We start from the raw sequence: 25,025 nt of genomic DNA, 5'->3' as shown, positions 1-25,025 counted from the left end.
GTCCCAGTCCACTTAGGGCTTTATAGGTTAGTACCAAAACCTTGAACCTGATTCGGTACTCTACTGGTAGCCAATGCAGCTGGCGCAGTACCGGTGTTATATGTTCCCATATTGGTGTTCTGGTAATAACTCGCGCTGCTGCATTCTGCACCAGTTGTAACTGCCGGATCAGGCTCAAGGGAAGCCCAGCGTAGAATGCATTACAGTAGTCCAGTCTAGACCATTGCTTGGACCACTGTAGTCAAGTCATGAGATGACAGATAGGGGGCAAGCTGCCTGGCGTGACGGAGATAGTAAAAAGAGGACCTGGCAACCGCTGAGACCTACGCCAAGAGTACGCTAAGTTTCAAGTTGATTCTATGGGCTCCTGAAAACTTGCCACCAGTCACTCTCCATTATTTCCTATGGGGAAAAAATTATCCAGTATATCCTGATTTACCCAAATAATACAGAAAAGGGATTGTTGTTGTTGTTGTTATTATTATTATTATTATTATTATTATTCAATTACTATTAAATGATCCACTTAGACACTGCACAGGCCACTATAAACCTCCCTTTTCAGATTATGGGACTCACAGGCAGTTCAGGGCAGGATGACACCTGGGCCGTTTCCAGATGGCTTACCTGCACCTGGAACGTCGCAGCACGTTGCAGGGAAAACGCAAAATATCATTTTCTTGCACGAGTTTTGCGCAACGTTGCACAAGAAAACGCAATATTTCGCGTTTTCCCCGCAACGTGCCGCGACGTTCCGGGCGCAGGTAAGCCATCTGGAAACGGCCCTGTCTAGGCCCTAATTATCAGGCAGAAAGCCATGACCCAAATCCATACAGGGTCCCCTCTCTCCTCCTCCCAGGGACTTCACCAGACAGGTAGCTTGTTCCCTCAGTTCACTACCTTTCAACGAGCTGAATGCCCAGGGCTGTTGGAGTTAGGGAACTCAGCAGTATACCCAATTGTGGCACTTATTTGCACTGAGAATGGATCCCTTGCTCTTTCTTATTTTAAATAGCTTCTGTAGGGGAGCCTGTAGGAATAGCAGTAAAGAAATGTCAGTTCTCTGCAACCATTGCTTCAGCTAGCTCATGACCTTCCCAGTTGTTCATGGTATTGTGATATCTAGTGACTCCTAAATCTAAGCCTTTATTGTTCCAGGAACAGACAAAATGAAGTTCTTTTCTGATAAAATAACACAAATATGCTCTGATCTACATGCTGTCTACATTATACATCAGGCAGAAAAATTGCCTAATACTTTGGTCTGCTTGTGGACCATTTTGATGCAGTCACCATGAATGACATTGACAGAATTCTGGCATCTTTGAGGGCCACCAATTGTGCAATAGATCTTTGTCCATCCTGGCAGCTAAAATCATGTAAGAACCACAGTAATGAGCTCCTGATATTCATCATAAATCACTCACTAACTAATGATACTTTCCCTCGGCTACTCAAAGAGATGATTATCTATCCACTACTAAAAAACTCTCCTTTCCCTACAAAAAAATGATGTGACCAATTTTTGCCCAGTCTCTTATCTACCGTTCCTGGGAAAAGTGATTGAAAGAGTAATAGCAGACCAGCTCCAGGTCTTCTTGGATAACTCATTGACTCTGGACCATTTTTAATCTGGTTTTAGGCTGGGCTTTGGGACAGAGAAGGCCCTGGTAGCTTTAGTTGATCATGCCCACTTGAATGCAGACAAAGATCATGTTTCTTTGTTGCTCCTGCCTTTGGTACATTAGATCATGTCCTCATGTTGAGATGCTTGGAATCTGAAGTAGTGCCAGGATGTGCCTTGGACTGGTTTAAATAAATCCATATGGACTGGACTCAAAGGGTTATCATTAGAGACTAGTTATCTTCTGTGTGGGAGCTGTCTCGTGGGGCTCTACAGGGCACAATCTTATCTCCCAAGCGTAAGGGGTAGGGGTAAGGGTTAAGGGCGGGGTAAACATAAGGGTAAGGGGTAGGGGTAAGGGGAGGGGTATGTGTAAGGTGTAGGGATAAGGGTAAGGGGAGAGTAAGCATAAAGGTAATCAGTAAGACTAAGGGCAAGGGTAAGGGATAAGGGGAGGATAAGCATAAGGGTAACGGGTAAAGTTAAGGGCAAGGTTAAGGGGTAAGGATAAGTGGTAAGGGGAGGTTAAGCATAAGCTGCATTTAGTAAGGAGAAAATCAGACTGTGCCGAAAGAACCATCTCCCCTCAGGTCCCTGGGATCGGCCATTACAGGAAGAAGCTGCACAGTGTTTTACTACAGCTCCCAGAATCCTTATTGCCTACAACTCCCATACTACACAGGTCCAACTACATTGTTAACCCCTTTATTGCCCACTTGCTTTGAGCCACAAAGCTCCAGTCTATTTTATATACTTTCGCCCCTCAATTCAGATCATACACAGAAAGGGCTGTTTCTTTTGGTTTCTGTTACCTGCATTTATTTGTTTATATTTTATCGGTATTAATCTTCTTTCAAATTTTAATATTTAGTGCTAAAGGATGCCCTAAACTCTTGGAGCAGGCCCCCTCAAAATCGTAGGCCCATGCCAACTGGCCCCACTGCCCCCCCCACTCTGTTCTGCACTGTGCATTGTTCTTTATAAAGAAAATACCAAAGAGAATCTTCTACAAATCATGAATAGATTAATGCCACTCACCACAGCCCTTGCAGCCGAACAGCATAGTTACAGTCATAACTAATTAAGAGACAATGTTAACACAGCCTAAAATAGGCACATGATAATGGTTTCCTGCTGCTGGGCAAATGTTGCAGTGGAATAAAAAATGTTTATTTGCACAACAGATGATGAAGATCTTGTGGCAACAATCCATTACGGCACTGGTTCTCCTATATCAAACAAAGGATGCAAATGGAGATATTTCTGTTTCATGCTATAGGCGCTGATACCATAGAATGCTAGTCAGTTCATTTCACTATGACTGATTTATACAAGTGGCCTGAAGAGCAGATGTTACATTTGAAAGGGAGAGATAGAAGGGAGGAGAGTATCAGGGCATATGAATGAAGAACAGCTACCAAGCCTCCTTATTTTCCCAGAACAATCCATGCTCTAAGTGCCATTTCCTTATCCTGATCATCCCACAACTTTTTTCCTGATTATCTTTTGCTTGTTAACTCACATTAATCAATGAACAAACCAATTAACAAACCAAGCTGGGTTTTTGCAAGTTATAAAAACAAAACAAAACCCAGAACTGTGAGAATGAAGGACCGTTATTGCATGCAACACAAATACATTTTTTTTAATATCAAAGGAGATTATTCTCATACATTGAAAACTGTGAGTTTAAAGTATATCTTTTCGGAGAAATTAATGTGACTGAAAGAGCATGCACAATTATGCAGACAATAAAGTGTAAGAGTTAGAAGTATAATGTGGCCTCAGACAAGAAACCAGCTTAAATGCACAGAGCACAACTTTCTCACCTCCCCTTTCCCATAGCAGCCCAATATGCTATTCCTGGGAGTATGGGACCTTCAAGAAAGAGGGGTTTTTTTTTCTCCAGGGAGCATTTCAGACTGTTGCAGGATACGGAGAGAAAGTTGCACTCCACTGGTGGAAATCCTTGCACCTTCAGAAAACCTCTGCTGGATCTAAGCCACAGGCTTAAATCCAGGCTAAATTTTCCATTAGCCAAATGGAACTTTCTGGCCTCGTCTTTCCACTTCCATCCACTGTTCTTCATAACATGTTCCTGGGAGATAGGTACCCTGAGAAACGGTGAATGGGGCCTGCAGTGGGAAGGGGAATTGGTGGAACTGTCAGTTTAGTCTGGATCCAGCTCAATGTATCTTAATTTTAATGTACCCCTTGGAATCCGGGGATACTGGTCTGGGCTGTTGTGATGGTTGTGTGTCTAGCGATGAACGTACACGCACACAGCTGCCTCATAATATCTATACAGATAGTATCATCCTGTACAAAGGATATTTAGATGATATTTTCATCATTTAGAAGGGCTCAGAGGATCTCCTTATTCAGTTTGGCCAGTTTATCAATACTATACGTAACAGTATTAAATTTGAGATGGTCTATGAAATGTCTAAATGTCTCCCTTCTCTACTCTCACCCCCCACCAAGGCTCAGCCAGCTCCCACTTGGGGGGGCATTTCATGGCCTCCCCAAGTAGGTGCTCTCAGCCCCCAAAGTCCACCCCCTACAGCCCCACACAAACCCAATTCCCCCCCAGCTGCCACACACAGACCCAAATCCCCACATTAGCCCCTCACAAACCCAAATCCACCCCCAGCAGCTCCACACCTGTAACCCCAGGAACAGGATGGCAAAGGCCAGCCCTCTCCCTTTGTTCCCTATGCTGGGAACTTCTAAACTCTCTTTCCCTGGGCAATTCTGCACAGCCCAGGGGTGCCACAATGGTGGGCACACTTCTGAGTGCCAGCTTGTCCCTGTGAAAGAGCACCTGAACCACAGACACCCTCCCTCAAATTCCCCCACCACCTACAGAGATGGCTGGCCAGCCAGCCCCATTGTTCCCTTTGATGGGAACCAACTGCACAACAAAGAATAAAACACAAACAACACAAAATAAAGTTTTTAAAAAATTATTTTCTCCCTTTCAAAGTACAAGTAGGCAAAGCATTATGACACATTACACCAGCATTCCACTTCACAAAAATAACACAACTCACTTAACATCAGAGAATCACAAAAACACAATTCCTGTCAAAAACACTTTATTTCTTGAACAGCTTTAGGTTACACAGCAGGGGGGCACACCAAAGGGCATGGCAGCAGTATCTTACACAAAAATAACACAACTCACTTCACATTAAAGAATCACCCCAAAAAATTGCTGTCAAAAGCACTTTATTTCTTTAACTGCTTTAGGTTACACAGTAGGAGGGCACAACAGGGCATGAAAGCAGTGTACTACACAAAAATAACACAACTCACTTCACATCAGAGAATCACCCAAACACAATTGCTGTCAAAAACGTTGAAGTGGGTTGTATTATTTTGTGTAGTACACTGCTATCATGCCCTGTTGTGCCCTCCTACTGTGTAACCTAAAGCAGTTAAAGAAATAAAGTGTTTTTGACAGGAATTGTGTTTTTGTGATTCTCTGATGTTAAGTGAGAGTTGTGTTATTTTTCTGTGTGGGGGACTGCTGGTGTAATGTGTCATAATGCTTTGCCTACTTGTACTTTGAAAGGGAGAAATATTTTTTAAAAAACTTTATTTTGTGTTGTTTGTGTTTTATTCTTTGTTGTGCAGTTGGTTCCCATCATAGGGAACAATGGGGAGGCTGGCCAGCCTCCTCTGTAGGTGGTGGGGGTGTCAGGGGGTGGTTGTCTGTGTGTCAGGTCAGGTGCTCTTTCCCAGAGACAAGCTGGCACTCAGAAGTTTGCCCACCACTGTGGCACCCCTGGGCTGTGCAGAATTGCCCAGGGAAAGGGAGTTTAGAAGTTCTCAGCATAGGGAACAAAGGGGGAGGGCTGGCCTTTGCCAGCCTGTTCCTGGGGTTAAGGGTGTAGGGCTGCTGGGTGTGGATTTGGGTCTGTGAGGGGCTAATGTGGGGATTTGGGTCTGTGTGTGGCAGCTGGGGGGAATTGGGTTTGTGTGGGGCTGTAGGGGGTGGACTTTGGGGGCTGAGAGCACCTACTTGGGGAGGCCATGAAATGCCCCCCCAAGTGGGAGCTAGCTGATCCTTGGTGGGGAGTGGGAGTAGAGGTGGGAGAAGGGCCCCTGAGGGTTGGGGGGCATTTTGCATGCAAAATGCCACCCCTGGCAAGACAAGCCTCCCCCAGCTGTAAGTAGTAGAGAAAAGAGCACCTACTTGGGGAGGCCATGAAATGCCCCCCCCAAGTGGGAGCAGGCTGAGCCTTGGTGGGGGTGGGAGGAAAGGTGGGAGAAGGGCCCCTGAGGGTTGGGGGGAATTTTGCATGCAAAATGCCACCCCTGGCAAGACAAGCCTGCCTCTTCATTTTTTCCCCATAGGAAATAATGAAGAAGATTAGCAGCAGCAAGCTAAAAATACGTTCACGTTTCCCTTTTTTAGGCGAGGATAGGGGGACCTGGTTTGGGGGGCCATAACATGGCCCCCAAAGTCCAATCAGTCTGAAACTTGGGGGGTTGTTAGAGAGGAGTTAGAGGAAGGTCCCCACCAATTTAGGCTTGATTCGGTGGGAAAATGCCTCCCCCAGGCATCTGGGAAGACGGCGGCATTTTCCCATTGAAAAACCTGAAACAACCCGAAAGAACCCGAAACAATACCAGAACTGGGCCGATTCCAGACGGCCTTCCCCATCGCGAAACGTCGCGCGTCATCGCGCAGAAAACGTGATATTTTGCGTTTTCTGTGCGACGACGCGCAACATTTCGTGATGGGGAGGGCCGTCTGGAATCGGCCCTGCTAAACCCGAAATGGCTTGCCGTTTCGGATTTAGCTGTTGCTGAAACAGATTCTTGTTTCAGGTATACCCGAAACAAGAATCCCGAAACAGTGTGCCTTTGCACACCCCTAGTCTAAAGTCAGCTTTTTGGATGTATTGATAAAGAAGGAAAGTTTATTCTGATGTTTTTAGAAAAACCTTCTGATACAGATTCTTTTTTAGCTGGTGGTAGTTTCCACCCTTATCACCTGTAAGAAAAACTTGCCTTTTCCTCAGATGACATAAATAATAAATGTTGAGAATTAGAAGAAATTGCGACCATGATATAGATTTTTATAGACAAGTCAACATACTTATGGGACAGCTGAAGGAAGAGGATACTTTTTCAAGTTCTCAAACGAGCTTTTATGAAGCAAAGACCACACTCAGAATATCTTTATTAATACCTAGGATTCACAAAAACAACAGTGACATAGCACGAGTACAAAGGCTCGTTTCCATTGTTTCCTTGCAGATTCTGAGAGGAACTACACACAGACAATCTCCAAGTCATCAAATTGTGGTCTCCCTGACGATTTTAGTTAATCAAGCATATGTTGAATAACAGTCCTTTTTCCGGCCTAGAGTTATCATGGGAAACTACCTTTGTTTCTTCAGTGTGATTTATGAGGAAAGCAAAGTTGTTCTGTTGAGACCTACACCTCTTTCCTTAATTATTCTTGACATTGTGCTTATACCTAATTACTATTTTCTTAAGAATGACCAGTAATTGACTTTTTAAAAGTTCCCTCTAAGGGAACATTAGGAATAACAAATTTAATCTCAGGAATGAGTAAGAAAAACTGTTCTGTGCATTTGTCTCCTACCCCCTTCTATGAAAAGAAACACATCACTCCTCTTTACCTTGCTTTATTTTAGAATATAATCTGGGCTAAAACCAAGATTCCAGTAGAGAAAGTTTTTTTTCTTTCTTTCTTCTATTAAACCACTTTGCAATTGTTTCAAGATTTCCCTCTTCCAAACAGACCATAAAGATAGCATGATTGAAACAAAATGTACTTTCATTAGGAGACTATGATACTCATCAGCAGTGGCCAATTAGCAAGAAGATGTTTGGCAAAGTTCCCATAAGCCTATTAAAAGTAAATTAATTTAAAAACAAAGTCTCTGCAGATGGTGTATCTAAACTGTAAAAGCAACTCTGATTCCATCAGGACATCTCAGTTTATTAATCAGAGGGTCACGGTGGTTGACAGGCATCAGGTGCAACAGCAGCCCAGCAATATCTTGAATCACCATTTGCAAACGGTGGATTTCCCTAAGGAGACGTCCCATGCAATCATAAACAGAGTTACACGCTTCCAAACCCATGGATTTAGAAGGCTGTAACTCTGCATAGGGCTGAAGTGTTAGTGCTCAGGTACTAAGAGTAGAAACCTCCATACGTACCTAAATAGATTTTATTTGTGTCTCTGATAGATACAAATCTAGACCCCAAAAGCTCAGTATTGTATCCGAACCTAGTTGGACCTGAACAAAATTCTGCATTATCCTCAATGCTCTGATTCGTTAAGTAAGTGGAGAACATCTGTCCATATCACTTTGCATTATTTTGATCTTAAAACTGCTTTGCTCCAGGTCAGCTGGTTTGTACCTAGATAAAACAGAAGGGCACATAGCAGCTGTGGGAAAATGCTGCAACAGGAAAGAGTTAAACACACGCTTTCCTAGTTCTGCTTTCCCAGCTCACTTCAGGAGCCTGCACTTCTAACCAGACCTTCTTTTCTTGCAAATTACCCATCTCTGGTCTGACTTCCTGGGGGAGTTGATAGGAGTGATAAGATTCATGGCCTTCTAATTCAGAAGGCTGAGAAAATACAATTCACACATTATTTGGGGCTCTTATGTTGTCTGCTAACTGGTTTGAGTTGGGACTTGTTCAGTTTTGTTCAGATAGCTTATTTTCTCTGAAATCAGAATCTCCATACAATTATATTGATTATTTGTTTGCAATTTCAGACAAGAAGTAAATCAAGTAGTTTTTCAGGTGTTCACTGCTGAATGAGGTTCTTGCATTCATGCTGAGTGTTCGAAACTGGACTACAAATAGTCTCGCTGCTGGTACTGCATGATTACAGTTTCCTCCATAGGTATGTGAAGGGTCATTGTGGACAAGTCATGTGCCATTTTAAAAATACCTGAATTCTGCATCTGCACAGCAGTAATCAGTTGGCAGCATTCATCATGCTGACACATGATCAGAACATATTAGTCACACAACTACAGTTCCCAGGCAGCCACATGAGAATATGCAAAGTATCTGCAATCCAATGTAGAAACATTAATGCAGTCTAGAACACCTGATTAACATAAAACACCCTGGGCTTTGAGAATCAACAAGCAAAGAGAGCAGGCTGGAATACTACAGAGGACAGGTTACACAGCTTTCTTTCCACTTACTTTTACTACCGTCCTAGCAGCATCAAGTTTTGTAAGTTGTTAATGTTCCCTGTTGGCTATGTTGCAGATGGAAGTGCAAAAGCAGAACAGCTGCAGAAACACAGGGTGCATCTACCACAGGGATTCTTGTTTTCCTGCCACTGCCACTGTAAATGCAGTGGTATTTGCACTGAAGCATCTCCAATGGAGTTTTCTGGGCACCTTCCTCCATCAGCTGTCATTTCCCCTACCACGACACCACTGGAGGGCTTTGGGGGCTTTTTTTTAAAAAAAAAACACCAAATAATTGCTGTTACACTAAAGCATGATAATGTATAATGATTTCAGCTACAATTTACTAGTTCACTCGAACTACCAGCTTTGTTTCCCCACCCCCAAATCTCTAGCCCTCTTAGTTTGTTATAAAGGAAAGGTATACAGTGGCGATGAAAAGAGCGATGGACTTAATTTTTAAAAAATGAAAGCTGAGAATTCAGATGAACTACTAGATTATGGTGACAGATCAGAACATATTATAACACTATAATGATCTAACAATCACCCATTTTTAAAAGCCTGGAAAAGCCCTCTGGTGGTGCAAGAGAGAAATGGCAGCCATGGAGAACTGAGGCAAGGAAAATACTGCTGGAGTGGGAGGGAGCTTAAAAACAGGCACCTTCCTATCCACATTTTGACTGTGATTTTTCCAGACAGATCATCTTAAACCAGATGTAGGAAAGATCAGCGCAAAACAGGGAAAACCTGGAATGATGGCGGATATCATTTAGACGCTCAAAAATAGTCACTCCAGTTTGGATGCCAAAAATTTAGTATGTATGTATGTGTGTATGTATGTATGTATGTATGTAATTTATAGTCCGCCTTTCTCACTGAGACACAAGGTGGATTACATAGTGTGAGATTAGTACAATCAGTAGCAAGGACAAGGGCAGGCATTTCCATACAGTATCAAGGACATTTCCATAAACAATGTTATAGAGTAAATGAATACAAGTTTACAAAGACATAGCATTAGCAAGGATCTAATACGGGGTTGAAGAATTGCTGAAACAGAACATAATCAGTTGTAGGACTGACATTAGACAACATGAAGCACAAGTAGTATATAGGAGTACATATTTAAAGCAACAGATATGTAAGGCAACATAATGGTGAAGTCTATGGTCCCTATGGTCCAAGACCCCCTCCCTACAATAATGCCCTTCTATCTGAGTAAAAAGCCATTTTGAATAATTTGGTTTTGCATTGTTTGCGGAAAGCCAAGAGCATGGGGGCTCTCCTGACCTCCTCAGGCAGGCCATTCCACAGGGTAGGGGCCACCAGAGAGAAAGCCTGTGTATGGGATGCTGTTGATTTCGGCCATGTGCAGGCTGGCACCTGCAAGAAACCCTGTGCGGATGAGCGAACAAGAGCAAAACATTGATGGTGAAGAAATCACAGTGTGCCAAACATAAGTACAAAACATTTCAAAACATCTGGAAAAAAAATGAAGTTTTTATATATTTGTGGAATGCTGTTTACAATTAGTGACCAAATTACTGTTTGAAAACAGTGTGTTTGCCCCATTATGATTTTCGTTGACACATGTGTTTACTGAATGAAGTCTCCCTCCTTCCAGATTGCTGTGTTGCCTGTCATCCTCTCTGTGTGAAATGGTACAAAGCCATTACAGGCATGCTGGGCTGACAACTTTACTAGACCAAAGAGAACAAATATACTAGATCCAGAGCATATATAACACAGAAACAGAGGAATGCTGGATAATGAAGGCTTTTCAGGGAGTAACAAGGAAAACTGGTTAGCGTAATAGACTCAGGCTTCCGGATGTTTTGAGGGTAGGTATTTATTTTATTTCTATCCAAGCCTTCTTCAAATGGCATAGAAGTACAGGCCATTTTACTTCCACAATGACCCTATGATGTACCTTAGGCTGAAAGATGGTGAATGGCCCAAAGAATAAAGAAAACCAAGTAACATACTTAGGTCCAACTGTCCCTGTACTATGTTTCAACACTTTTGACTACTACACTATATGGTCTCTCAGTAATGTGTCAGCCACTAGGGAAGGGGAAAACAAGGAGGGTCCACAGTGGTTCAGGACAGGAGCTGTTGCAGAAGTAGATCTTGGCAGGAGGAAAGTGGGAAATAGAAAGGTTCTTCCGGTGGACAGCATAGTAGGAAGCACAAGGACAAGACTGAGGGCCAAGCTACAAGTGACAAATGACACAGGTTGGACGCTTGTCAGCTTCTCTCAAGTTTTGATGGGAAATGTAGGCATCCTGGTCTTGCAGCTTGGCTCTCCAACTGCTGTCCAATGGACTTTTCAACTGCCACTTGTCCAACATTCCGCCAAGCAGCCTACATTTCCCATCAAAACTTGAGGGAAGCTGGCAAGTGTCCAACCTGTGTCATTCGTCACTTGTAGTTTGGCCCTGAGAGTAGGTTACCTAGTGTTAATGCCAAGCAAAGCAAGGGGCAAAGATGGTAAGACTTTTAATCTGTAAGGGGAAAGATTTAGAAACTGAGAGAGATCCATGTAATTATTTTAGAACAGGGTGATATGATAGTAGCTATGGGAATGAAGTAATGAGAAGAGACATTCTGAACTGACTGGACCATTTGGCAAGAAGAAAGGCCACCCAAACAAGCCTTACAAGATACAGATGGGGAGGGAGAACAAAGAGAAACGGACAGTCATGCTAAAAAGGAAATATAGAACAAGATTCAATATTGTGCTCCACCAAGGGACTCTATTTCCCTTGTTTAGCAAACAGTAGGAGAAGGACATGGGCAATCCAATAACAGTACAAGAGGGACTCAGGATGGCTATGAGCCCATCAAGGCCACATACATCCTTTAAAAAGTATGTGATTTGTTGTACACCATGCAAATAATGCGAAAAGAAGCATATGACAAGATGTAGCACTGATCATCCCGTCAAGGTACCCTGTCTACTGCTTAAAGTACAGGTGAATAGTACCCCGAGCCTTCCTTACTCTAACAGCTAAACACATTTTCCCATTCTAGACATTAACGTAGTGACAGCAGATGCCAGAGCAACAGAAATGCCCATTCTAAAATCTGCCCAGTTCCTTGGGCTGCGTGCATGGTTATTATTAATGGGATGTGGAAGTTTGGCAGGCCAGGTGAAACAATCTGTGATATTTCTTCTGAGCCTGTTTGCGCAGCTGCAAGGGATGTGTTAGATTTTAATTGATGGCCTTTTTCATTTTAGAATGTCTCTTCAATGAGGTTGTGTAGTAATATGGGCTTTGAATGGAGACAATGTGTCTCCCTTGAGACCTCATTAGCCTGAAATTGAACAAAATACTGTATAAACAGCAAACATTTCTGTCCTCTGATACCACCTTAACTGAAAGAATGTTGCCAAGTAGCATAACAGATGTCTGCCAAAGCAATAAGAGTCCACAACTGTTTGTAAAAAAACAAATAAACCCCAACTTCAGGCCTTTCTCTCTTTTCTTCAATGGGCCAAAGAAAGGAGAATGAAGGGAACAGCTACTGCAAGAGGAAAAACCCTCAAACCTGAGGAATTAGATTAACATGATGAGTGGGGAAAGAGTTAAGTAGTGATTTTCCTCAGCATCTTTCTGATTCGTTGCCATCCAACCTAGTTTCTGGTTGTCTCAAAGACATCTGCTGGTGATATATTGCAACTTCTACCACAGCTAAACAAAGTCAGCCCTGCTGCCTGAAGCCAACGCAGGGTTCTTGTTCTGAAGGTCCACTGGGAATTCCTTGATGCAGGACGCAGTCTTTCTTACATAAATTACGACTCTTCGTACCATGAATGCTCTTGATCCCAGAGCATCACATTTATTTTAGCTGACAAACTATTGGCTCAGCTGCTGTCGTGTGGCTCTTAAGGCATGTTCATAATCTAGCCTCCACCTGGTTTAGAAAACTTATTCCTTTGAAGGAAAAAATTCTCTTTAAGGAGAACAAAAAAGTTTAACAAACTCCCTTAGGGAAGCTTCACTAAAAAGGCCAGACTGATGAACAACAAACAATGGAAGAGAAAGAATATGGTACCAGAGATCTGAAAAGATATATATATCTGTGAGGATATGCACTTTCCAAATAGATTTGTACAAGTTCAGTTTAAAATACAACTCTGATGAGCCAACATGACAAAGCTTTGGCATCCCCTAACATCCAGCACTGCCTGAAGTCAGAAGTATTTTCAGTGATGACAACTGGCTTGGGATGAGGCCTCCGCTAGCACCCTCTGGCTAGCAGACAAAGTTCTTATTTCCAGTCTTCTCAGTTTGCAGACCAGGTTTAAAGATAAGGATCTTTTTAAAAAATTTCTTCCAAATATAAAAAATCTTTCAGAATGAGATCATGTAAGGAAAAACAATTAAGTTGTTTTGCCTTTCACACAAATATGAGACAGGCTTTTCTAAAGTAAAAACCCAAACTTCTTGTATGAGAAAACAGTGGTAGAAAAAGGACATTTAACAATTAAACTGAACTATAGAGCCATTAGACAAGCATATACACATGCCCTTAGGACACACACAGATGTAGGATAGGAGAAGAGCTTCCAGTGAAGGCTAGCTGAACAATAAACTGGAAATCCCAACTTGCACGTTTATTTGCACTCTATTCTGTGAAACAAATAATACTAACAGTAACATTGTGTTTCTCCTATATGCTTATGGAATGTTTTGCAAAGCGAGAGTTAAGTGTGCCTTAAGATTATGTTAGCTTTGAGTCATGTTATCGTTTCATGGAATTTCAAAGCACCGCACTCTCCTAGAGAAAAAACATCAAGCTTTCTTTGACAGAATGGGAGCATGATAGATCTGCTGCAAAGGAGATTCCTCAATTTATGTGTTCCTATAATCTATTCATTACTTTATGGTTTTAAAGTCCTGAAAGTAGCATCACAAATCCAGTTAATGCTCCTTAGTGCTGTCTTATGTGTCATCCTATACTTAGGGAGCGTAATTTAAAGATCAGAGGGAGCCCTTTAAGACTTGGAAGTGTGGCATGGGGGAAGGAGGGACTCTTGTCCTGCCTCCCTGTTATACCATTTTGAAAATCTGAAACAGCCCCTGCAGGGAGTCATTTACATGAATTTGGAATAGGGTTGTCAACTTTAGGTTGGGAAATACCAAGAGATTTGGGAGTAGAGCCTGAGAAGTATGAGGTTTGGAGAGAGGAGAGACCTCAGTGGGATATAATGGTCCACTCCCCAAAGCAGCCATTTCATACAGGGGAACTGATCTGTACTCTGGAGGTCAGTTGTACTTTTCTGGGAGATCTCCAGGGCCTACTTGCAGGTTGGCAGTCCTATTTTGGAGCAGCATGTGGAGTATTTCAAGCACATGCCACTCCAAAGTTATGTAAATAATTCCTTGCTGGTAGCTGTTTCAGCTTTTCAAAATGGCATGGATAGGGTTCCTCTTCCCCCCATACCACAGTTCCAATCAGAAAAGGGCTCCCTGTGATCATTAAATTACATTTCCTGCAGCTGCTGTGTTAAGGATCAGCCCGTTTGGAGCCTAAATCGTCCCGGTGTGAAGCGCGGGAGTATTTCCAAGGCCTGCACGAAGACATCACTGCTAGGAGTGACATTGTTGCATCACGCCGGGAGCATGCCCAGAAGGCCTATTCCCCCGCCTTCCCCCCCCCCCACCAGCCAGGTGAGTGGCAGAAGGGGGTAAAGGCTGGGAGCAGGGGATTCCCTATCCCCATCGGGGGACTGAGCTTCTCCTCCTCCTTCCTCTCCTAATTCATTTTTATGTATTTAAAAGCATATATCTTGATTCCTTTTGAAGTGTAAAGTAGCTAAATGGCAAATTAACATATGGTACATAATCAACACACTGGCAGTGTAATCCTAAATAGGGATTTCCCATTTCCTTGAATGGACTTAGAAAGGTGTTACTCTGCTTAGGATTGCGTTGTAAATCATACCATCTTTAAAATATTACAACACCATTAGTCCACTGCCCACTTAAAAAACCACAGTCATCCAGAACCAAAACACAAAGACCTTAATAGACTTGGCCCTTTAAAACAGCATTCTCTTAACACAACTTATGAAATAAATTCACAGTTTTATATAATTACTTAATTTGGCATATGTGGAGAAAACGTTTTACTTGCAGATGTGGACTCTATCAAAACCTTCACCCCCAGTTTAAACAGTATCTCTTAGTTAAGAACAGGTATGAGGGATGAGGGAAAGCTCGATGCTTTCTAAAAGCTACACCCAGCCTTTGGCTTTAGTCATGCAGATGTGGCCAGAAGACATTTTTGTTAAGGTATGTGGGGGACGGGACAGAGACATGGACTAAAATGGCAGAAAGGTTTCTTCTTGGAGCTCTCATAAAAACCCTCTCTGACCTATCTAGGGGATGGACAAAGGGATAGAATAAAACCTCCTGGCACAGGTACAAGGGTCTCTTTGGCTGATTTGAGCTGGAAGCTGAAGGAGCTGAGAACTGGATCCTTGCAGGTGTTGGCCATGGGCCATGTAGAGGCTGGAGGCCTGAACCATGAAAGGTATGAGGACATCTCAATAAGGTGGAACATTCTAAGAGCCTGCCTCAACAGAAGGTCTAAGTTAGGCATGTACAAAGGGAAGGACAGAGGAATTGCATTTGGGACCATTTCTTTTGTGTTCCCTTACTTGCTCTGGTGCAGTGCTTAAGACTGAAGTTCTTCTTTGTACTACATAGAATCTCACTGCTCAACCATGCTATTTAAAATAGATTCCACAGAAGAGGGTGGTCTGTTAGCAGTTTGCTGGTTCCCCAGTGGTGCACAAGTCCAGGAGATGGGGCACAAGACAGGGTTCAGAGCGGAAAGCATGCACAAGGGAGTGGGGAGCCTTGGCCCTCCCCAAGGGCAGTTCCCACAAAGGCCAAGTAGTGGCAGCAGATACGAGAAGGAGCAAAAGCCCTTGGAGGGTTGGGGGGGGCACCACGTAGGTGGCATGTGCCAGGAGGAGATTGGGACTGCTACTGATTAACTCCAGACACCCCAGAGGGCAGGAAGAGACATTGCTCATGGGTCAGTGGGGCTGTTGCACCATAACAAAATTTACCCTTCTAGAATCCCACCACCACCTGAAAACAAAGCTTCATTCTTTTCTTGAAGGTTGCACTGTTGCTTTTTAAAAATACTGCTCTATACTAAAACCCTAAACTGATTTAAACTCTACAGTTTCCAATACAACTTAATCAATGCAGATTTTTAAAATATTTTTCTATATAAATTTTAGTAAAGAATTATAGCTAGAGGAGTGTAAAATTTGAATCAATCTGTATCCTATCTACAAAAATTACTTCAAATAGAACAGAGCGTGTTAATGAAACACAGGGACAGTATTTTTGTCTTTGGCATCTTGGTAGATTTATTAACACTGAAATCTTCAAAGTGGGAAATCTGTAGGCTGAATCTCAGAAATACAAATAAATATGTAAGATGATGATACAGAAGCAACAATGACAAAAAATGAAACCAGTAGTTAACTAAATCCCACTGGAAATCCTGTTGTTATGCTTCCATGTCACAAAACAAAACACCTCTAGTAAATTTTGTCATTAATTCAACTTCTTCCTGTCTTCCTAATAGAGATGGGCACGAACCAAAATACGAACCAAAATTAAGCACGAACCACATCGGTTTGTGGTTCGCGAACCAGTGGTTCGTCAGATCCCATTTCTGACGAACCGCCACGAACTTTAGTTTGTTTGGTTTGCTTTTTGGTTTGTTGCTGCAGATAGCCTGATGCCAATCAATCAGTTTCCTAGGCAACAGGGGATGGACTTCCTGCAGACCTTCTGCTGGCCCGGAAGTGATGATTTTCTGACCTGGATGTGACGTTTTCACAAACCAGTTTGCGAACCAGGGGCAGGTTCATGGAAGATTGTGGTTTGTGAAATTTGACGAACCACGAACCACATGGTTTGGTTTTTTTCTGGTTCATGCCCATCTCTACTTCCTAAGTCTGTCATATATAGGGTAAAGACGAACTCAGACTGAGGAGTTCACTGAAGAGTTCATTTATCCTACTTAGTGGAACATGACTCAATTACTTAAAACTCAGGATTGAGTCATACGGGCCAGTAACAAAAAGAACTTGAGGAGGAGGAGCACAAATACACATCTATCTACAATCCATGCCACTGGTGAGGAAACTTCATACAAAATGTCCACTGGTACAAAGGATTTTGCCCTGACCTGAACAGCCCAGGCAAGTCTGATCATGTCAGATCTTGGAAGCTAAACATGGTCAGCCTTGGTTAGTAATTCCATGGGAGACCTTCAAAGAAGATTAGGGTTGTCATTAAGCCTGCCGACAAGGGCGGGGGTATTGTGATCATGGATAAAGATATGTATGTTAATGAGGTTCACAGACAGCTTAGGGATACCACCTTTTACACACGGATCTCTTCGGATCCAACTAATCATATTAAAGACCTAATTAAGATTGTCTTGGATGAGGCAAGGGAGATGGGGGAAATTACAGATACCCTCTATTATGCTTTACAGGTTACTTCACCTAGAATCCCATTATTCTATGTACTTCCAAAAATTCACAAGAAAACAACGCCCCCGCCAGGTAGGCCAATTATATCTGGTTGCGGCTCAATTTTGGAACCATTGGCAATCTTATTGGACTCTTTTTTACAACCGGCTATTACTAAAATTGAAGGTCTATTGCATGATACACGTGATTTCATTAAAAAAGTTGAGAACATCACCCTGTCGGAGGACACAGTATTTTTAACGATGGACGTTAACTCTTTATACACCATCATTCCTCATCAGGAAGCCCGAGAGGTAGTAGAAGAAGTTCTTACAACTACAGAAAACACTATCCCATCATCTTGCCTACTACAATTTCTCGATTTAGTTTTGGAAAAAAACTATTTTTGTTTTGATGATCAATTTTTCTTCCAGAAAAAAGGCGTTGCTATGGGGTCCCCGGTGGCACCCAGCATCGCAAATTTATTTATGGCCCGTTGGGAGAGATTTCACATTTTACAAGACATCAACCCTTTCAGGGGTAATATTGTTTTCTTTTGTAGATATCTGGATGATTTATATTTTTTATTTCAGGGAGCTGCCCAGATACCGGATTTTTGTAAATGGCTTAATGAACGGGATGCGAATGTTAAATTCACCTGGCGGTCAGACCCCAACCAAATCAATTTTTTGGATGTAGTTACATATCGGGATGCCTTTCAAAAGATACAGGTTAGAACCTACAGTAAAGAGACAGATCGGAATTCATATTTGGAATTTGGTTCCTTCCATCCCCGGCACCTTAGACAAAATATACCATATGGCCAATTTTTGCGTATCAGACGGAATTCCACCACAATAACTGATTTCGACAGGGATGGTAGGCAGATGGAACGAATGTTTACTAATAGAGGTTACCCATCTAAAATTATATCTCAAGCCTTTTCTAAGGCTAGAGCTATAGATAGATCTGTACTATTTCAGACTCGGGAAGCCCTACCAGATCAAAGAATTAGATGGGCATTGGACTACACACCCTTAACATATAAAATTAAAAGAATCGTAGCTCGCCATTGGCCCCTCATTGAGGAGATTGCGGGATGTGAACAACCACCGTTATGTGGTTTACGAAGATCCAGGAGCCTAAGGGATGATTTAGTTCATGCTATGATGCGCACTCAACTTCAGGAAACATCATTACCTGTGGGAAATTTTAAATGTGGCCGATGTACTTTGTGTAAATTTATGCTAGAGGGGAAGGAGATTTTTGTTAAGGAACGGAAACTGACAGTTAAACACTTTGCATCATGTTACACATCGGGTGTGATATACTTACTTGAATGTCCCTGTGCTCTTTTTTATGTGGGTTGTACGATAAGACCATTGAAAACTAGGATCTTTGAACATATGTCTAGAATTAGGCACAGAGTAATGGAAGCACCCCTGGTACAACATTTTATCGAGCATCGTCATGAAGAAAATTCCTTTAAAGTAGCGGTACTGGAGGTTGTAACTAAGGGACATGCAAATCAAATTAAGCTACTGAGGAGGGAAGCATTTTGGATTGTCTTTCTGCAGACGATCAGACCGCACGGCCTCAATACGGAACTATCATTGAATTGTTTTTTATAATCAGTTATGTTGCTTTAAAGTTTTGAGATTGGATAATGAGTATGTGATTTAAACTGCAGTTGAAGGGTTTGGCCACAAGCAGGAGAAGATACAGCTGCTGTGACTGTGATACTGGAGACACACGTTTCCACAATAATTATTGATTCAAATACCCTATGCTGTGTGAATACAACAGGTCAGTTCCGCTTGGGGGATTGCAATAATACTTAAATGTTGGTTATTGTATATTAAAGTAAGAATGTTGTTTTTTACAGCTATAAACCACGCCCCTGAAGAAGGGGACGAAATCTGTTTGTAGCCGGCCCCAGATTGGGCGTGGCAATGTATATGATAAGCTGTTTAGCTGAATTTATATGAGAAGACTTTTGTGATTATATTCCAAGCTGAATGCATATGAGAAGCTGTTTGGCTGAATTTATATGAGAAGACTTTGTGAAGACTCATCTGCATACCGTGATATTACTGCGATTAAGGAATACACATTGAGGAATACACACAGATGATAGACTCTCTGGACATCTTTATTGGCTATATATAAACAGTTTGTATAATTTTCGTGCAATTGCCTTTGAAATTACCTTATAATATCATATAAAAAGTATATTAATTCTTGGTTTGTTTCCCACGAGAAATTTCTCTCTCTTTTCTGTTGGTACTATTTGTGGGGATAGCCTTCATTTCTTGTTTCTAGTTCTCATTATGGCTTCCTTTAAGGATGTTTTGGCTTTTTCAGCAGAGGAACAACAGGAGATTTTGTCCGGTATGACTTCTATCTTTAAAGAGACAGACAATCCACCCAAGGATGATTGGGACACATTATGTTTTTTGAAATCTAAACAAGTTAAATTTGATTTGCATGCTTCCACGTTATTTGATTATCATACATCTCAACTTATCCCACGTGGTTTAAGAATTCAAAAACCTCCAGGGATGTTTGCCGATGATGAATCATTCAAATCAGATTGGGCGTCAATTTTAAACAAATGTAGCTTTGACCTTATGCTTTTGGTTATTAAACGTTGCAGGAAGGAGAGTCAGGCATTGGTAGAGGAAATTCAAACCATGGAAACCTCTATCAAAGACACGATGCCCACTATTGAATTTGATGCTCGCCTTAAACAAATAGCTCAACAGGTACAACAATTTGAAACTCGCACCAAGGAACTTAAAATTAAGAAATATAAACGTGATAATTTGGATTATGCTAATAGTAGGGTTTATTTCTGGTGGGATCAGTCCAGGACTAATACTAGAGGACCACGTAAGGTATCTTGGGCTAATCCTGTTAGCACTTTTTCAGATTTGGAAACATCGGGGGTGTCTGACAGCTCGGGTGATGAGGGTCCTAGCAGCAGGAATCTTAGAACTAGAACAATTTACCCTAACCAACGACCATCTTTTTTAGAAAGAGGCAAAAAGAAATCATTCCAAAGAACGCGGATGAAAGTTTAATTTTCAATTTGTCTTCCCGTGAGCTGAATTCATTAGAAATAGCTGTTCTCAATAAGGGATTGGGATTTGTCCCAACCCCCAAATACCAACCACTTCAGACACGAGTAGACCTATTTAAGTTGGTTCGGCTTATTAAACTTAGATATTTCTTCCAATCTCAGCCGACTACCCCGGTTCAGGGAGAGTCTTTACTACTTAGGAAATTAAAGGGTCCGTCATCTTTTGTGCCGCCGGTCTCAGATCACCGTATTGACACGTTTGAATATATGATCCTTAGGGACCTTTCTCAATTAGAAAATGAACCTTACAGTACTTGGCACAACTTGTCTCGGTTAGAGAGACGGGCTCTTGAAACCTTACGTTCCGACGCTAACATTGTCATTAAGCCTGCCGACAAGGGCGGGGGTATTGTGATCATGGATAAAGATATGTATGTTAATGAGGTTCACAGACAGCTTAGGGATACCACCTTTTACACACGGATCTCTTCGGATCCAACTAATCATATTAAAGACCTAATTAAGATTGTCTTGGATGAGGCAAGGGAGATGGGGGAAATTACAGATACCCTCTATTATGCTTTACAGGTTACTTCACCTAGAATCCCATTATTCTATGTACTTCCAAAAATTCACAAGAAAACAACGCCCCCGCCAGGTAGGCCAATTATATCTGGTTGCGGCTCAATTTTGGAACCATTGGCAATCTTATTGGACTCTTTTTTACAACCGGCTATTACTAAAATTGAAGGTCTATTGCATGATACACGTGATTTCATTAAAAAAGTTGAGAACATCACCCTGTCGGAGGACACAGTATTTTTAACGATGGACGTTAACTCTTTATACACCATCATTCCTCATCAGGAAGCCCGAGAGGTAGTAGAAGAAGTTCTTACAACTACAGAAAACACTATCCCATCATCTTGCCTACTACAATTTCTCGATTTAGTTTTGGAAAAAAACTATTTTTGTTTTGATGATCAATTTTTCTTCCAGAAAAAAGGCGTTGCTATGGGGTCCCCGGTGGCACCCAGCATCGCAAATTTATTTATGGCCCGTTGGGAGAGATTTCACATTTTACAAGACATCAACCCTTTCAGGGGTAATATTGTTTTCTTTTGTAGATATCTGGATGATTTATATTTTTTATTTCAGGGAGCTGCCCAGATACCGGATTTTTGTAAATGGCTTAATGAACGGGATGCGAATGTTAAATTCACCTGGCGGTCAGACCCCAACCAAATCAATTTTTTGGATGTAGTTACATATCGGGATGCCTTTCAAAAGATACAGGTTAGAACCTACAGTAAAGAGACAGATCGGAATTCATATTTGGAATTTGGTTCCTTCCATCCCCGGCACCTTAGACAAAATATACCATATGGCCAATTTTTGCGTATCAGACGGAATTCCACCACAATAACTGATTTCGACAGGGATGGTAGGCAGATGGAACGAATGTTTACTAATAGAGGTTACCCATCTAAAATTATATCTCAAGCCTTTTCTAAGGCTAGAGCTATAGATAGATCTGTACTATTTCAGACTCGGGAAGCCCTACCAGATCAAAGAATTAGATGGGCATTGGACTACACACCCTTAACATATAAAATTAAAAGAATCGTAGCTCGCCATTGGCCCCTCATTGAGGAGATTGCGGGATGTGAACAACCACCGTTATGTGGTTTACGAAGATCCAGGAGCCTAAGGGATGATTTAGTTCATGCTATGATGCGCACTCAACTTCAGGAAACATCATTACCTGTGGGAAATTTTAAATGTGGCCGATGTACTTTGTGTAAATTTATGCTAGAGGGGAAGGAGATTTTTGTTAAGGAACGGAAACTGACAGTTAAACACTTTGCATCATGTTACACATCGGGTGTGATATACTTACTTGAATGTCCCTGTGCTCTTTTTTATGTGGGTTGTACGATAAGACCATTGAAAACTAGGATCTTTGAACATATGTCTAGAATTAGGCACAGAGTAATGGAAGCACCCCTGGTACAACATTTTATCGAGCATCGTCATGAAGAAAATTCCTTTAAAGTAGCGGTACTGGAGGTTGTAACTAAGGGACATGCAAATCAAATTAAGCTACTGAGGAGGGAAGCATTTTGGATTGTCTTTCTGCAGACGATCAGACCGCACGGCCTCAATACGGAACTATCATTGAATTGTTTTTTATAATCAGTTATGTTGCTTTAAAGTTTTGAGATTGGATAATGAGTATGTGATTTAAACTGCAGTTGAAGGGTTTGGCCACAAGCAGGAGAAGATACAGCTGCTGTGACTGTGATACTGGAGACACACGTTTCCACAATAATTATTGATTCAAATACCCTATGCTGTGTGAATACAACAGGTCAGTTCCGCTTGGGGGATTGCAATAATACTTAAATGTTGGTTATTGTATATTAAAGTAAGAATGTTGTTTTTTACAGCTATAAACCACGCCCCTGAAGAAGGGGACGAAATCTGTTTGTAGCCGGCCCCAGATTGGGCGTGGCAATGTATATGATAAGCTGTTTAGCTGAATTTATATGAGAAGACTTTTGTGATTATATTCCAAGCTGAATGCATATGAGAAGCTGTTTGGCTGAATTTATATGAGAAGACTTTGTGAAGACTCATCTGCATACCGTGATATTACTGCGATTAAGGAATACACATTGAGGAATACACACAGATGATAGACTCTCTGGACATCTTTATTGGCTATATATAAACAGTTTGTATAATTTTCGTGCAATTGCCTTTGAAATTACCTTATAATATCATATAAAAAGTATATTAATTCTTGGTTTGTTTCCCACGAGAAATTTCTCTCTCTTTTCTGTTGGTTCCATTGGAAAGAATGGCATTTGATGTTATGGATAGCTGAGGACATGAAAACCCTGTTCAAGGTATCTGTATTTGATTTGTGGTGACTATTTTGTACACACAAGTCATCACTTGATACAACAGTTAACAAGTCATGAGTATGAATACATGAATGTACTTTGATGTGCTAGTGAGTAGGTATATTGGATTCATAATGCAAAAAACCCCTTTCTTTTATAAAGTACTTGAATCAAGATGAACGTTTGAGAGATTTTTAAAATGCACATACACAGTATCTAAGCAGAAAAAGCGAATTCCTCTTTAAACTGAGCAGAAAGTAATTTCTCTCCATGAAGCAATAAACTAACAGGAGGATTTGGGCAGTAAGCCAGATTTGTTCCTGAACATAAAATCCCAATGGGTCTTTAGGTCACTAGTGAAACGCCCTGGAAAATTTAATTAAAGTGGGTTCCAGGAAGAATGACAGGGCTGATAGAGGTAACCACCACTAAATATGAGAATTCATATGTAAACGCCTTACAAGCATGACATGCCAGAATCTGGAATGAATGCCGGCTATTTCAAATGACCTTACTATGATACACATAATAAAGTAGCCAAGATGACAACCCGCACCTTTTCCAGCAATACTCGATTGTACATTTGCAGGGTAAAACATTTCCTGTCTTTTCTCAATGGGAGAATTAGCATTGTTGTACAAACATACAAATGAGCCTAATGTTCTACATTATACAAACGACTAGTATTTAATCTATGGGTATTTGCAGGGGATCTATTCATAGTGTGAGAAATCTGCTATTATTACTGATCTGTTAAATAGGATGGGGTCCCTTAGGATCCACTTCTTCTTTTTTTTCTCAGGGATGTTGCATTCTCCCTGTAAGTTGTTACTTGAAAAATGAAATTACTTCCTCAGCAAGAGAGGTTATTGCAATTATGAATTTGATTAGCAATATTTGGCAGGGCCCATGATGACTTTACTGATATATACCCATTTTACAGAGGAAGCTTCAGAACGGAAAGATTTTCTTGGCTAAAGCATTGAGACTGTTTGGGGTCTTCTAGATCCAAGGTCATTTATATAGTACCTTAAAATATGAACAAAAATTTACAAGAATAAAAACCACATATCCAACTTATATAAAATGATTTACACTCGATCCAGTTTTTGAAGTGACAGAGACTTCCATTTGGAAACCTATTTCCGGTAGAGGATACCTACATTTCTGAAAACTGCAGGGAGGGAGATATGTTTAAAATACACCCAAAAGCACAATTAGTGTTCCTTCTCTTTCTCTCTCTCTCCTGTACACACAGATATTAACAAATACGTGAATTCCGACTTCATTTTATTTTTGAATACCATTTCCTTGAATTTTAGTATACATTTATTATTTGTTTTGTAATATATTAAACAGATATTCCATCCCTGACAATCTTCTTAACCCCTCAGCAAATAACTTACATCTTCGAGACTGGGTCTATAAGGGTGATGCCCTGATAAGTAGACAGGCGGTCTTGAACTGTCAGTCAGCCTCTTGGTTTAAACTCTTCAAGTGCAATCATTCTAGAGCATCTTAGTTAGTATTGCAAACTATAATCTTAGAACAGCCTTCACATCCCTACGCTTCGAAACAATGCCAAATGCAGTTTTAGCAGGCCGCTACAGTAAAATAACTAAGGACCAGCGCTTGTGTCCCTGTGGAACATCCACAATTGAGGACTTACCTCATTATATTCTTA

General features: G+C 41.4%; 2 long non-coding RNA genes across 4 annotated transcripts; both read left to right on the top strand.

The window, feature by feature from the left end:
* The first annotated feature begins 18,562 nt into the window (after window positions 1-18,562).
* Window positions 18,563-19,593, top strand: LOC129334672 (uncharacterized). 2 transcript variants are annotated; one of them, XR_008597527.1, is made up of 2 exons: window positions 18,563-19,156; window positions 19,365-19,593. It is a non-coding gene; the product is annotated as an uncharacterized LOC129334672 (long non-coding RNA). The 2 variants fall into 2 exon arrangements; XR_008597526.1 differs by having other exon boundaries at window positions 19,236-19,593.
* Window positions 19,594-22,209: 2,616 nt separating this feature from the next.
* Window positions 22,210-23,240, top strand: LOC129334673 (uncharacterized). Of its 2 annotated transcripts, none has more exons than XR_008597529.1 (2): window positions 22,210-22,803; window positions 23,012-23,240. It is a non-coding gene; the product is annotated as an uncharacterized LOC129334673 (long non-coding RNA). The 2 variants fall into 2 exon arrangements; XR_008597528.1 differs by having other exon boundaries at window positions 22,883-23,240.
* Window positions 23,241-25,025: the final 1,785 nt, after the last annotated feature.

The sequence above is a fragment of the Eublepharis macularius genome, chromosome 8 (genome assembly GCF_028583425.1).
Source record: "Eublepharis macularius isolate TG4126 chromosome 8, MPM_Emac_v1.0, whole genome shotgun sequence".
Lineage (NCBI taxonomy): Eukaryota > Metazoa > Chordata > Lepidosauria > Squamata > Eublepharidae > Eublepharis > Eublepharis macularius.
Note: the sequence above shows the minus strand (reverse complement) of the source record. Positions and strands in the feature narration are given on the sequence as shown.